Source organism: Diachasma alloeum, unplaced genomic scaffold (assembly GCF_001412515.2).
Source record: "Diachasma alloeum isolate Michigan unplaced genomic scaffold, Dall2.0 Dall_scaffold_01456, whole genome shotgun sequence".
NCBI classification, from domain to species: Eukaryota; Metazoa; Arthropoda; class Insecta; order Hymenoptera; family Braconidae; genus Diachasma; species Diachasma alloeum.
Genome location: NW_021681554.1, coordinates 29,050 through 43,689, shown reverse-complemented (window position 1 = coordinate 43,689; position 14,640 = coordinate 29,050). Strand labels below are relative to the sequence as shown.

At 42.2% G+C, this 14,640-nt stretch overlaps 1 pseudogene; it reads right to left on the bottom strand.

The window, feature by feature from the left end:
- Positions 1-9,011: 9,011 nt before the first annotated feature.
- On the bottom strand, positions 9,012-12,966 carry LOC107046511 (annotated as a pseudogene).
- Between the last annotated feature and the right edge of the window lie 1,674 nt (positions 12,967-14,640).

Here is a 14,640-nt window from a genome sequence, read left to right as displayed (position 1 = left end):
GGGGGGGGGGGTGCTCCAAGGAAATTTATGTCCAGTGAAATAATCTATCATGAAAATTAAAATATGAAAACTCAATGTCCGGACACTGCGTGAATATTTGATTTCCCTGAAATATGAGAGGATCTTTTTGAGAAAAATAATTCTGGTTTTCTCTTGTAACTCCATCCGGCAAAAATCCGACTCGCTGCTCTAAACTACTAAAAAGTGTGTTGTGTGTGCGTGTGTGAGCGTGTGTGTATGTGAAATTAATTTTCAATTTTTGTGTCATTCCTTCAATGTCATCTTCAAAAAAATTACAAATATTTAAAAAAATCATGAGTACGAAGCACGAGTGATTTTTCCTGAAACTGATCAGTCGTACGAAATACGACAGTAGATATACAGCGGCGGTTCTGGACCACAAAACCGGAAGTAATGTCACGAAAAGGGCGGGAAATTTGAATTTCACCAAACCGGAAGTCACGTGATGGTGCGGAATTTGAAATTCTGCCACTAGGGGGCAGGAGGGGGAGCAGTCACGTGACCAACCGTATGTGACGTAACAAAAAACGCGCAAAAATTTGAATTTTGCTGGAAACAGAAGTGACCTATATTTAATTCTGCCACTAGGGCGCAGAAGGGGGAGTGGTCACGTGATCAACCGCATGTGACGTAACAAAAATGGGGCGAAAATTTGAATTTTGCTGGAAATGGAAGTGACATACATGGCATAATATTTTTATTACAAAGCGAGGGCGACGAGGGGAGGTTATGACAGAGGACAGTTAAGAGGGGGAGCAGAGATGGACAAGCTCCCAAGGGGTGGGGGTGTAGGGATTGTAGTGTGATGGGAAAGACTTGAATCAATCTACTACTAACAATTAATGTAAAATTGTTGTTTATTACTAAATGCGTCTTAGGGATATGTACGAGTTATGGGCGAAGATGGTGACTCTCGAGTATTCGACGGTCAGCGCCAAACTGAATATAATATTTGCAAAAGGCGAGAATTCGGATACGCGTTACAATAGGTGCGAGTGAGAAGTATACATTTTATTGGCGCGTGACAGAGAGCGATGATGTCACTGATGTCCAGTCGTCTCAACTACGCACGTTGTCGTGTCCGTGTACTAATGCGTAAATGTGGAAGTAGCGAGACGCTACAGGGGGAAGGGGAGGGGAGGCAGCAACGTGCCGAGATCGGTCTGTCAGCGAGGGGGGAGGGGGAGGCAGCATGCCGAGACCGTTTGTGGACAAGAGGGCGCAGGGAGGGGCAAAAGCGTGAGTGTAAATGGTATTTCGCATCAACCATAGACTATAAAACTGTGCTCTCTGCTGCCGCCATAGATATATTATAATACTACTTAGACTGCGTAATAGACTTCAGATCTGTCTGAACTTTAGAAAGAGATAGCATCAAGTTTCAAAGTAAACTATCCTTTTCTAATGTTCATACAACTTTTGATTTCTATGCGTAATATATGGGATGATTAATTAAATGAATTTAGATGAAAACGGCGCGGGGAGGGGTAAAAGCGGGAGTGCAAATGGTATTTCACATCAACCATAGACTATAAAACTACGTTCTCTGCTGCCATCATACAAAATCTTTTTTCCAAACAAATGACCATATAGAATCATTCGTAATTCGATAGTAGGTCATTGTACAACATTTTTTAACGTTTAAGAGTTAAGGAGTCTTTTTTAATTAATTAGTTAAAGATAGCATCAAGTTTTAAAGTCATTGCTTACCCCTTTTCAACGTTTTAGAGTTGATGAGTCTTTTTTAATTAATCAAGATTAACTATGACTTGAACGGGTATTTTATCAATCAATAATTGAGTTCGGAAGATTGACAATTATCTGGCTAATCGAAAAATTCTTTTTATGAAATTTAGAATTGTTTTCTCAATATCAAATTGTCAATTTGTAGGATTTTGTGGTTCGGGAGACTAAGCAAATCACTACTTCCGAATAACTTTAATTTGACTATTTATGCGCCTTAAGCTTTAGTACTTGAAATATATAATATACAGTAGAGTTAATTAAATTGCGTGTCAAACGCTAGACGGTTGCCATGAGACTGCCTATTCGCGATTGCCAATTGATTGGCAGAGGTGCGCGGGATCGGGCCTCAATTGCTATGTAGCGAGGGGCTACACGTTTCCCCTGCTGAGTGAAAAACGTAGTTTTTAAACTGCAACAAAAAAAAACAAAAATTAATATGTTCAACGGGAGTCACCGCTGTCTCCAGCGCATCATCATGCACGAGCTAGGAAGCTGCCTTGCTGATGATGTAGCCTCTCTACCAGGCCATTGGCTTGCGGATGTATGGGTGTCGTCAGCTTCCGCTGAATCCCCAGCAGCTCCGTGAGGCGTCGGTAGACATCGGCTATGAAATGGCCTCCCCTATCGGAAGTAATTCGCAGTGGAACTCCGAACCTTGCCACTCAGTGATATAACAGTACGTGGACTACCGTCTCAGACCTGATGTCTGGCAGCGGTACTACCTCAGGATATCGTGTAAACCTGTCGATTATCGTGAGGTAGTCCTTAAACCCTCTTGACTGCGGCAAGGAGACCAGATCCACATGAATGTGTTGTAACGAGATTTTCTCGTTACGGGTTGAAATCCCCTTAAAAAGATAAGTGAACTCTCAAAATTGTTGAAGAGAGATAAGTAGTGACACCTAGAAGCGGCTGAAGAAAGCCGGGACTAGGTGAGATAAACCACAAACCAATGAAAGACCTAAGGCATAGCGGTTATGGGTGAAACCGCGACCCCTGGAGGTCTGGAGGGCGTACTAGACTATCGCCGTATTAGAATTCGCCCAGCATGTGCTAGGGGAAATGGGGCCGACGTACAGGCCGTCCAACTGGGCGATTCTATAGGCTATGTCGGAGTAGGCTAGGGACCAACGGCCAGGTGAAAGGACTGGTACCTCCGTGATCCCGTCGGGTTGATTGGTGGGGATAGGGTAACGGAATGACCTATCGTCGCCGAGATATCCAGACTAGGAGGCAAGGCCCTAGTGAGATTCCGAGGGAGTCGCACGCGAGCGCTTGAACCGAGAGGTTGAAATAATCTCTCGGTGTGCTGGAAGTGGTGGATGGCTGAAGAAGCCATGGTAAGGAGTTTACTCAGCGTAGCCTGGTGCATAACTGTGGCGGCGAATATAGGGGGATGCCCCTGCATCCCCCGCGCGTAAATCTGAGTTATTTCGGAACGCGAGGTGACGACTTCGTCGTGTTCGGCGTCATCTAGTCTCGGCGGAACGATTCGAGGCGTATGGGCCCGTGGGCCTGGAGTCGAGAAATCCTCCTGTCGGTCCGACCATACGCCGACGGTCTAGTACTACCCGGAGGCAGTGACGCGCGATGACCAAAGCGGTAACTGGTGGTGGAGAGAGTGGGTGGTCGTAGCGTGGGTAACGTAGTTCCACCCTGGTCAGATCAGCCTCTCCACGTCCCAGGCTCTGAGGAGTCCCGGCTGAATCGCAAGTAGCTCGGAAACTCTCCCGAGTAGAAATACTTGGAGAGAGGAAGCATGCCGGAGGAGTCGAGAGACCCTCCGGAGGAAAGATGAATCCCATGCAGTAGGGAACTTATGCCGCGAGGCATAATCCTCGGCTTGCAAAGGCCGTGGAAGGTGACGGTAATACTCCTGGTAGACCTCGCCCACTCTACCGCATCACGCTGATGTTAGCTAGGCAACCCATTGTCCAGCCCAAAAAGTCCTCTGAGTGGACGAGTTTGCCTCAGAGGCCGGTTTTCGTCGAACCTCCCGTGAAGGTTCGGCTGGCGCCCGACTATTGAGCGATAGAGACGGCTAAAAAGTAGTTTGGATTTTTCCTGGGTGAACAACCCGGGAAAATATCCTTACAGTGTTCAAACCATTTTGATGGCAGAGTGAATCTCGCGATGGGTGCGGCTGTGTGTCTGAACACTTTGTTCTTTTGGCAAGGAAGACAATGGCGGCTCCACTCCAGGCAGTCCTTGTTCATGCCAGGCCACACGTAACGATCTGCTATGAGTTTGCGAGTCGCTTTTCCTCTAGGGTGCGAATGGAGAGAGAGAAAAACCTGTCTCCTGAGCGATCTTGGCACGTATGGGCGGATTGAACCTGACGCTGAGACGTCACAGAACAATCGGTCATCCGACCCTGGAAAACGCAGAAGCTGCCAGTTGAGGTTGTTATTGCCTGCTTGGACTAGCTGCTGGAGCTCCTGATCCTCTCGCTGCGCTACTGCTAGCTGCTGGTTGCTGACTGACTGAGACACTGCCTCAAGACGCGAGAGCGCATCTGCCACGACATTATCAGCGCCAGACACGTGTTTCAGCTCCGTAGTGAACTGGCCGATGAAGTCTAGCCTCCTGAACTGCCATGGAGTCGCTTTCTCGGGCTTCTGCTGAAAAGCGTGGGTCAGGAGCATGCGATTCGTGTAGATGGTAACGTGTTTGCCCTCGAAAATATGACGGAAGTGGACCACTGCCTCGTAGACTGCCTGTAGCTCCAAGTCGTAGGTAGCATGTCTACTCTCGGAGAGCGTAAGCTTCTTGCTGAAGAAGGCGAGTGGTTGCCAGCCGTCCTGAGATCTCTGTTGAAGGACTGCACCCACCGCATGGTCTGACGCATCCGCAAAAACAGCTCACTTAGCGTCTACATTCGGGTGAGACAGATGTGTGGCTGTCGCGAGTGCTTGCTTGGATTTGGAGAAAGCCCCGTCCCACTCAGCTGTCTAGGTTACTGGACGACTCCCTTTGACCGCGGGTCCTCCATGAGCAGCATTCAGGGGCGCGAGTATATGTGCAGCTCTCTTGATAAATTTCCTGTAAAAATTAACAGCACCCAGAAATTTGCGCAAGGATTTGACGTTTTTTTGTTTTCGATAATCGAGGATTGTGCTTATCCGGTCCGTTGGGGGTTTAATCCCCCTTGAATTAATTGTGTGCCCAAGGAAGACCACTTTAGGCTTGCCAAGGACCGACTTCGCGACGTTTACTACCAATCCGAAATCCTGCAAGCGCTGAAATAGCACCTTCAAGTGCTCCAAATCTTGCTCAGGTGACGCGGAGGCTACGAGGATGTCATCGATGTACGGGAATAGGAATGGTAAATCCCTGGTGACCTCGTCGATCAGTCGCTGGAATGTTTGAGCCGCGTTACGTAGACCGAAGGTCATAAACGGGAACTCAAACAACCCGAACGAAGTGATGATCGCAGTCTTCTGAATGTCATCAGCCGCTACTGGAATCTGATTGAAGGCTTTGACGAGATCAATGGTCGAGTAGATGGTTGTCCTGTAGAGATTGGCAGCAAAGTCGTCAAGGTAGCGGACTGGAAATTTGTCCGGGATTGTTCGAGCATTCAGGCCTCAATAATCCCCGCATAGCCTCCATTCCCCATTTTTCTTTGGTGCCAGATGGAGAGGCAAAGACCAGGGTCCTTCTCTACGCCTGGTGACTCCCAGTTTCTGTATATTGGAGAACTCCGCTTTTGCTATCCTGAGCTTATCCGGCAAAAGACGCCTTGGTCTGGCTGATACCGGCGGTCCAGGAGAAGTCCTTATGTGGTGCACTGTCGAGTGCTTGGCGTTATGCAGACATCCCTCTCGTTTTGTAATGGACGGGAACTCCTTTAGAAGGGCTACATAGGGTGTATCCTCCTCGATAATCTAGAGTCTGACCGAGAATGCCTCCAATTTTGCCAACTGACCGTTCGACGCGAGGCCAGTGGTGCTGTCGATGAGCCTCTGGTTCTTCAGGTCAGGCAGCAAGCCGTAATGGTGAAGAAGATTGGCACCGATGATAAGTCTCGAGACGTCCGCTTCGACAAAACGCCATCTGATGTCCCTGCGTAGGCTGAGATCAAGTGATAGTGGTGAATAGTCGTAGGTGTTTATTGTGGTGTTGCCGGCTGCCAACAGCTGATAACCGGTCGCGTCTTTCCTCTAGGTGTGGTGGTTTCGCGGACACACTGAGACGTCGGAACCTGTGTCCACTAGGTACTGCGCCTTGGTGAAAACGTCCGTGACGAAGAGGCGACGGGAAGCTAGCGGAGAGCCGTGTTCCGTCGCTAACGACTCTCGATGTAGTTTCCCTGGAACTTGCAGCCTGGCAAGGAATTGCGTGCGTGGTCGCCAAATCTGAAATGATACCAGCAGATTTTAGAATTTGTTGGTACCTTTCTGAACAATGAACGCCTGCGTGGAGAGACGGCCTTGCTGGAGGAGTTCTTCGAGGGCGCGCGTGAGTGAAATCGCGACTCACGCTTCTGCAACGAGGCTACGACTGCTGTTAGCTTCTCCACCTGGGCTAGGAGCTTTGCGCTCGTTAAATCGGCTGATGTGGCTGAGATGGCTGCTGTCTGATATGGCTGAAAAACTTCATGGACTTTGTCAGCTAGCTTTGCTAGATCCTCCAGGGAAGCCCTCTCCTGTGCTGCTAACGTTGCCCTGGTCTGCTCGGGTAGGTGAGACAACCAACGCGTCCTCAGAACCTCCTCGTCTATACCTGGAACTAATCTTTTTAAATGCCTGAGATGTTTCGAGAGGGTGCGATCCCCGAGAGTCTCATTATCAAGCAGACGAATCAGGTTTACTGCTCTGGACGAGGCGAAACACCTTACGAGTTCATTATTGAGCGTCTGAAATAGATTATCTATAGATCTCGCTACGATAAGATCCTCCACCTCAGCTGCATAAACGGTATCGATTAATGGGACAGTCTTGTTATACTTATCCAGCTCGGTGAGTATCCCAAGGTCGGGGAACTGAGTTTCCAACTGAGCAAACCAAAGTCGAGGCTTCTCAGGGTCAAATGGCCTTGCGATGATTTTGGGTCTCATCGGCGCCATCGTTGTGGACCAGGATGGAGTTGATAGCGTTGGACCTGTAGTCGTCATCTTCCTGAACCTCACTCATGGGAAATGGGAACTTCCACTCGTTGATTGTTACAATAAACAAAAAAATATAATAATTGAGCACGTATTGCCAGCCCCAGCAAAGTCGTTAAAGTCTTTGCGTCTACCAACACAGCACTGCGTCTATAGGTGCTCCGCAATGTGTCAGCGGGAGAGCGAGAGAGATGCAGAACGCGACACCTGAGCTCACTTCTTATCCCCACTCACTTGTTCTCCGGGATGCGCGGTCACTAACAACGATGAGGAAGACGCCGAGTATTGATTTTTCACTGACGCTGGCTTCTCAATTTTCGACCTCCCACGACGCCATTTTTGTACACCTGTATGATTGTACTTGGCGCGAAATGTAATGACCTTTTACAGCCTTTTCAGCTCAATGGACCGTCTGGTTTAACAGTCCGGGGAAATGCCGCGCCGCGATGTGACTCAATAAATATTTTTAAATTGATTACTGAGTTGGAAATAACGTACAAATCGATGCGATAATTTCCAGCCAGAGCCACGCGCACTCCTAGCTCACCTGTTGCCAACGTGCTCCCTTTTTAAAACCTTAATTATCACGTTGGGGTCACCAATGTAGGATTTTGTGGTTAGGGAGACTAAGCAAATCACTACTGCCGAATAACTTTAATTTGACTATTTATTTGCCTTAAGCTTTAGTACTTGAAAAATATAATATACAGTAGAGTTAATTAGATTGCGGGTTAAACGCTAGACGCTTGCCGTGAGACTGCCTATTCGCGATTGCCAATTGATCGGCAGAGGTGCGCGGGATCGGGCCTCGATTGCTATGTAGCGAGGGGCTACAAATTGGTAATTCGATATTGTCTAATAATTGATGCCGATCCCTGCATGAAATTGGATTGATCCCTCAAAAGAAAATTTTGCAAAAATATATTTCCAAAAATAATTGAAGCAAAAACAAATGGCTGGAAATTGCAGCAACCCCAATGGGAAATAAAAACAACATACAATGTACAAACATCAATTTTCAATGGATTTTTTTATTTCTTAAAATATTATTTCCATTCCAAAAAATCGGCAACGATATTTTCTACCTAAATAATAAACGATATATAATCTCATATATCATAAATAGACTCCATTTTTTTATAAATTCCATATCAAGTTTTTTGTCCTTCATCAGGTATTTACAATTAATATGACGACAATACGTCTAAATTACACAATTAATATCATTGAATTCCGATTCAGTATGAGGATGAGATTTTCTAAAAGCTGCCCCAATTTCTCTGACAGTTTCAGTAATGAAATTTCAATAATTGGCTATAGTAGGATTGATATTTGTTCAGACTTTGGGTGAGATGGATCACTTAACAGTATTTTGTCATAAGACATAAGGTGCTTCGGAACAAGTAGCGTGAATTTCATTTCTCTGACCTTAATTTCCAGGATTCTTTGAGATTCTCATGTTCTTTTTTAAATTGACTTTAATCTCACAAAGTGTATGATGAGGAACGTTTAATTGAACTCTATGATTGAATTAATCAACCAAGAGCTCGAAATGTACTGAGCCTAATTTTTCACTTTTCATTTTATTTATCAGCCTCTTACGGGGAAATTTATTCATATATACTCTTCTCCACTCCATACTTCTAAGAATCCTGAACTTCTTGTTTTTTCTCGGGCTCAATAGAAGGAAAATTCATTGACTTTTTATTTTTTGAACTTGATCGATTTCGCTTCTTTTTTCGACTTTAATATTTTTTTTCTCAGTCACCATACGATTGAGCGCATTTTAACAAACAGATTCGGATTCTGCGTCGAAAAATCTATCGAGTAGCGTAAGTTTCATCCTCCGGTTCAAAATCGTCAACCGGGTCGACCTGTGAGGGTGGAGATTCAGGGGGTGGTTGCGGTTCTTAGGATTATTGGAAATACATTCTATTTTGATAAGTTGGATATCCCAATTCAGAATGGTTATTAAAAAATTCATAATTTTCATATAACATATTCTTTTCAAAATATATTTTTTTAACAATATTTTATATATTTTTACTCTGCATTTTCCCTGAAACTAGAGAATTAATTCAAAACCTAATGGGAACAACTTTTTTTTCTTTCATCATCCATTTATTTATTTTTAAATTTATATCCAATTTACTATCAATGCACGATGAATAAACTTATTGCTATTCCAAAATGCAACAATCGCCAGTGCCTGATCCTGGAACATTTGGCAAGTTCCCTTGGTAACAATTGCCAGCAAAGTCCCAGTGAATCGACCTTCAGAACTTTCTTGCGTGTACTGAGCATCGGTAGCCCTCCCATAGTGGAAAAACATAAGGTGGAGGCGTAACATGCCTGATCAGAATTTCGGATCGGACGGGATCAGTTTCTGATCGAGACCTGAACAGAATTTCCACTCGTGTATAAGTCAATTTGAGAGTGAAATTCGTAAGTGTCCTGGTAGCTCAGATGGTAAGAGCACCCGACGCGACATTGGAAGGTCCCGGGTTCGATTCCCGGCTAGGAAGTTACTAATTTTTTCTCTCAAAAAAATTAAATTTAATTAATGCCTAATGATGGTAGGTGGAGAAACCCTAGTGGAAAAACATAAAGTGGAGGCGTAACATGCCTTATCAGAATTTCGGATCGGACTTGATCAGTTTCTGATCGAGACCTGAACAGAATTTCTACTCGGGTCAGGGCATACACCAAACTCGAATTATTCCTCAGCATAAATGGCTCCAAATGCTGAGGAAGTGTCATGAGATACTGCCCCACTTGGGTAATATACTCCTGAGGCGCGAAACTATAAACAAGCAGGTCAGACGAACGTTTCCACCATCTCCATGCCAGGCTGGAGCCCTCTGAATGAGTAGGAGTTGTATGAAAATTTGAGTGAAAATGATTTCATAAGGCGTGTAATGCAGATCAGCACACAGTTTATAGACAGATTCAATTACAGATGCTAAAAGTATCTTCTCGTCGTTCTGATTCAGCAATTGACTAGCTTGTCGAACTCATGACGTCTATTTGCCTTCAGGCGCAGAATTTTGAACCACAATACTCACTACTAGAACCTTCTCGAACTCTTCGATTAGTACCAAGAAATTGCCGATGATCTGCATCAGTATTAGATATATTTGAGAGGTTCCAGTCTTCGTGCATTGTTTTCCTCTTCTCCAGCTGTTTCACACAGCTTGTGAATCTGTCTAGGTACTGGAGGAATTAGGTATTCAGGGATTTGTGGAGTTCTAGGTATCCACAGCCTTCAGTGAAGAGCTTGCACCTCTTATTTGCCTCATTCCCATACGGAAAAATTTATATTTTGAAAATATATAAAAAAATATCTTGAATTAGTTTAATTTATATAAAAAATATACGTTTCATGTATATTTTTTATATATTTTTTATAAATTTAGAAAATATATGGAATCGGCCTAAATTATATATTTTTCATAAAGTTTTTCCATGGGGTTGGCATGATCAATCGCTCTCGAAACACTCAGCGACAGCGAATTTATTGTATGGCTCAAATCCTCGTGGTTTGTTTCTGGAACATGGAACTTAGTTTATCCTCTGACTTTTTGTTGAGTCGAGAAGGTCTCCAAAAATGCGTTCAAGTTTTCTTACAAAGTTCTGACTTATTCTTTTGAGCTCCAGGAGAAGATCCATTTGAAGGGGAAGTAATAGGTACTTGAGAGCCCGTGAAATAGTATTGTGGATGATGGGATCCAACGAACACAAGACGTCAGCGTAGATGTCTATGAGGGTCTCTGCGGAAGTATTTGGGAACACTTGGTTGCACCACTTCATCTGATCGCGCCATTCGAGCAACAGTTTGCCGTAGAATGCGTTCAACCAGAAGGTGACGTGGAATGGACTGAAAAATCAATTATTTGAAATAATAATAATTCTTTTCAGTAAAATATAATGATAGTTTTTAATAATATTTGCCGTTAGAAGGACGGTGGCGATATACAGTAGTATATATATATATACCTGTAATAATAAGAATAATAATGATAATAATTATAATAAAATGTTATAGTTATAAAAAGTGAAAAATCAATTATTTGAAATAATAATAATTCTTTTCAGTAAAATATAATGATAGTTTTTTTTTTTAGATTCTATTTTTTTTTTTGAAAAACAAAAAAAAATCCATTGAAGACTCTACGTTATCTTCTCCATTCCTCGCATAGAGATACTTTTAGACAGTTTTGGTAGTATTTCAGGAGTTGGGGGAGTCTATCTATTTTGCTGAAGATGTTTACGAACTATTTAGACTCATCTATGAAAACGAAGATATTCTATCATTTCGTGTTGATATTTTCATAATTAACATTTCGATGAATATTATGCTCTTTTACTTCAATTTCGGTCTGTGAATGCTTGCACTAATTTTGGACTAGCTATCGCTTCAAGACGATTTTTCAATCCCTCAAGTTGTAATTTTTGGTCCTCATAGTCTATATCATTTGATAACATGGAGAGTGACTTTTGCATGGAAAACAGTTTTCCACCTATATACTATCAAGATCACCTGCCTTGAAGACCTTAAAAACAATTAAGAATTTCAAAAATTGGAAGAGAAAAAGGAAATTTTCATTCTGTGAGGCATGTAGAAGAGCAAAGTTTACCTCTTCAAGATCATTTGCGAGAACACTCCAATTATATTTGCCTCAGGAAGACTCTGGCAACTTAAAGCTCTGTTTTCACCCTATTTTTTATAGAGCTGTCATGGACAGGCCTGTGTCCTTCTCCACCTTGAACCGACATTCAATGGTAAATCAATTGAAGACGTATTAGTAATTCTGTGGCAATTTCAGTTTTGACTAATTTTGAGGTGAGTACTTTTGCAATTTCCTGTAGGACAGTGACGATCTTGTCTTTGAGGGCCAATGCCTCCTGCTGGAGTAACTGGGTATTACTCAGGATTCTGGGAAGGTTCAAGAGAACAGATTGGCTCGTTTCGTCAAGGGAACCCTTCACTTGTTGTATGTATAATTGAAATTGCATTACCAGGGGAGATACAAATGCCGTTGAGAACCATGCAATATAGCTAAATTAAGAACATTCCAGCAATTGAAAAAACTTTTCTTCAACGTCTTTCAATATTTCCTGATCAATCATTGCATTAAAGAAAAATAATTCCTTAATTAATGCAGATTGTCGCTAGTTTTAGTCAGAAAATTCTCACAAGTAATTGCGACCCTAACAAAGCCACAAAAATAGCTCTTGTTAATCAGAGTAATGTACGTCCAGCATTTCACACCAGAAAGAGAAGGAAAAAAATATCAGGAGAAACAAAACTGAATCAGAAAATAGATATTCAATTCCATTCCAAGTTATCATTTTTTAGAAAAATTCAGAAAGAATTCCTTGATTTTTTGAAAAATGATCAGTTTACATATTTCCAAATTTCAATAATTTTTTTTTTGAGAAATTTTAGAAAAAATAATTTTTTTAAAAGTACAAATTTTGAAATTTCTTAAAAGAACGAAAACAACAGCTAGTTATTCAGATAATTAAACTCCAATTATCCTATGGGCAATTCCCTCCTTTTTCCAACCGTGAACCTCTGCGAGTCGAGGAAGACACTTAAAAATTATAATCAAATAATCATCATTCAGATTGTTGATCATATCCTTTAACACATCCTCATCCTTCCTCCTGTTGTTCTGAACCATCGCTTTTCTTACCTTTGCAGTTAGTGATAAAAAATGAGTGAGACAACCATCTCATTTCAACCGACATTTTCTTCAATCTTATGATTATTTATCATGGTGTAAAAAATTGATTTTAATTGTTTAAATTTTGTTGTTGCTCTCCTACCATTATCATTATGATACCTCTCTCATGGCAATCAGTTATAATCATAGGTTATACATATAACTCACATACAAAGAATTCAAATCCCACAAAAAACAAAACAAAAAGATTTTTTTTGTAGAAAAACGTGTGCCAAGACCGTATGCGTGTATGTATTGAATAGAAAAGTAAGACTACAAAAATGAACGAAATCAAAATGTAAAAATGCCAAGTCCAAATTTGTTCATGAACTATCATCCGAACTACCATACAACATACGACATGATTAACAATCTGGAAAAAATAACAGCTACCATAATTCATTTGGTGAACGTACTTGGCGTGTCCCTTCCTTCGGGTCAGGAAGTTAAAAAGAAAGAGGAATCCCTTTATTGAAAAGAGTTCCATTTATTAGAATGGCGCTAATTCATGAATAATTATTGCCCGGACACGCCAAGTTCGTTCGCCAAATGAATTATGGTAGCTGTTATTTTTTCCAGATTGTTAATCATGTCGTATGTTGTATGGTAGTTCGGATGATAGTTCATGAACAAATTTGGACTTGGCATTTTTACATTTTGATTTCGTTCATTTTTGTAGTCTTACTTTTCTATTCAATACATAGACGCATACGGTCTTGGCACACGTTTTTCTACAAAAAAAATCTTTTTTTTTGTTTTTTATGGGATTTCAGTCTTTTTTGGGGAGTTACCATCATCAAAATAATTCGATTCATTCATGATTTCATGGATTTAAACTAATTACAACCCATCCATACGGAGGGGTGCTTGTACGTTGAGAATTGAAACTTACCTTCCACCGCCAAATTTCGGAAAATTCAAAATTCTCTCTCCCCTGTGAGTTTTTCAAGAATACCTCTGAGACTATGGGGGCTTTCGAATTATTGAAATCTTGATGGAGGGGCAGGAGGGCGAGGGTTGTAGGTTGAAAATTCAAACTCACCCCTTACCCCTCAAAATTTATAAAATGTCCAATTCCCTCCCACCTCGTGAGTTTTTCAAGAATATCCCTGAAACCACGGGAGATTTTTTATGAAAAATTTGGGGGAGGGAGAGTGATAGCGGAGGGTTTCGAATTCTCCACGAACAACCCCCTGGTCCCCCTTGCCCAAATTTTTATCAAAAATATCTCGCTTACTCTCGGAGATATCCTTGAAAATCTCACGGGAGGGGGAATTGTATTTAATCAGAAATTTCCTCTCCCTCGTGAGTTTTTCAAGAATATTTCTGAAAGTACGGGAGATATCGAATTTTTGATGAAAAAAATGGTGTGTGGGGGGGGGGTGAGGGAGAATAAAGAGTTCTCAGCGTGCAACCCCTCCCTCCCCCCAAATTTTCATTAAAAATTCGATATCTCCCTTACTTTCGGAGATACCCTTGAAAAATTCACGGGGTGAAGGGGGTTGTACGTTGACAATTCAAATTCACCCTGTTCCTCCAAATTTTGCGGCAGTAGACAATTCCCGTATATGCCTTGCCTTGGCACGTATCACCACCGCAATACTTGAACGTGGGGATAACCTAACCGTCACCCTCAGAGGTATGGAGTGCTCGATATCCACTATCGAGATATCGATATACTGAAATATCGAGACATAGCGACAGAATCCAAACAAAACAAGTCAGAAGGAGAACGTAAACATCGAAATGGATGAAAGATCGAGACATCGAAATCGACTCCAAAACGAAACAAAACAAACCAGAATAAACGTGTTTTCATAGAATTCGTCGCACTGGCATCCTTGTACACAGGAAAGTCGGAATATGAGTGGAGGGGGAAGACGCTTCGAAATAAGTATAGCGGTAGTGGCCATTTCACGCATACGTCTTGGCACGTATCACTACCGCGATACTTGATTTTTGGAAATTTGAATCTTTGAAAAATATTTGGAAATTTTTAAAAATTTTCAAAAATTTGAAATTCTTGGAAATTGTTTT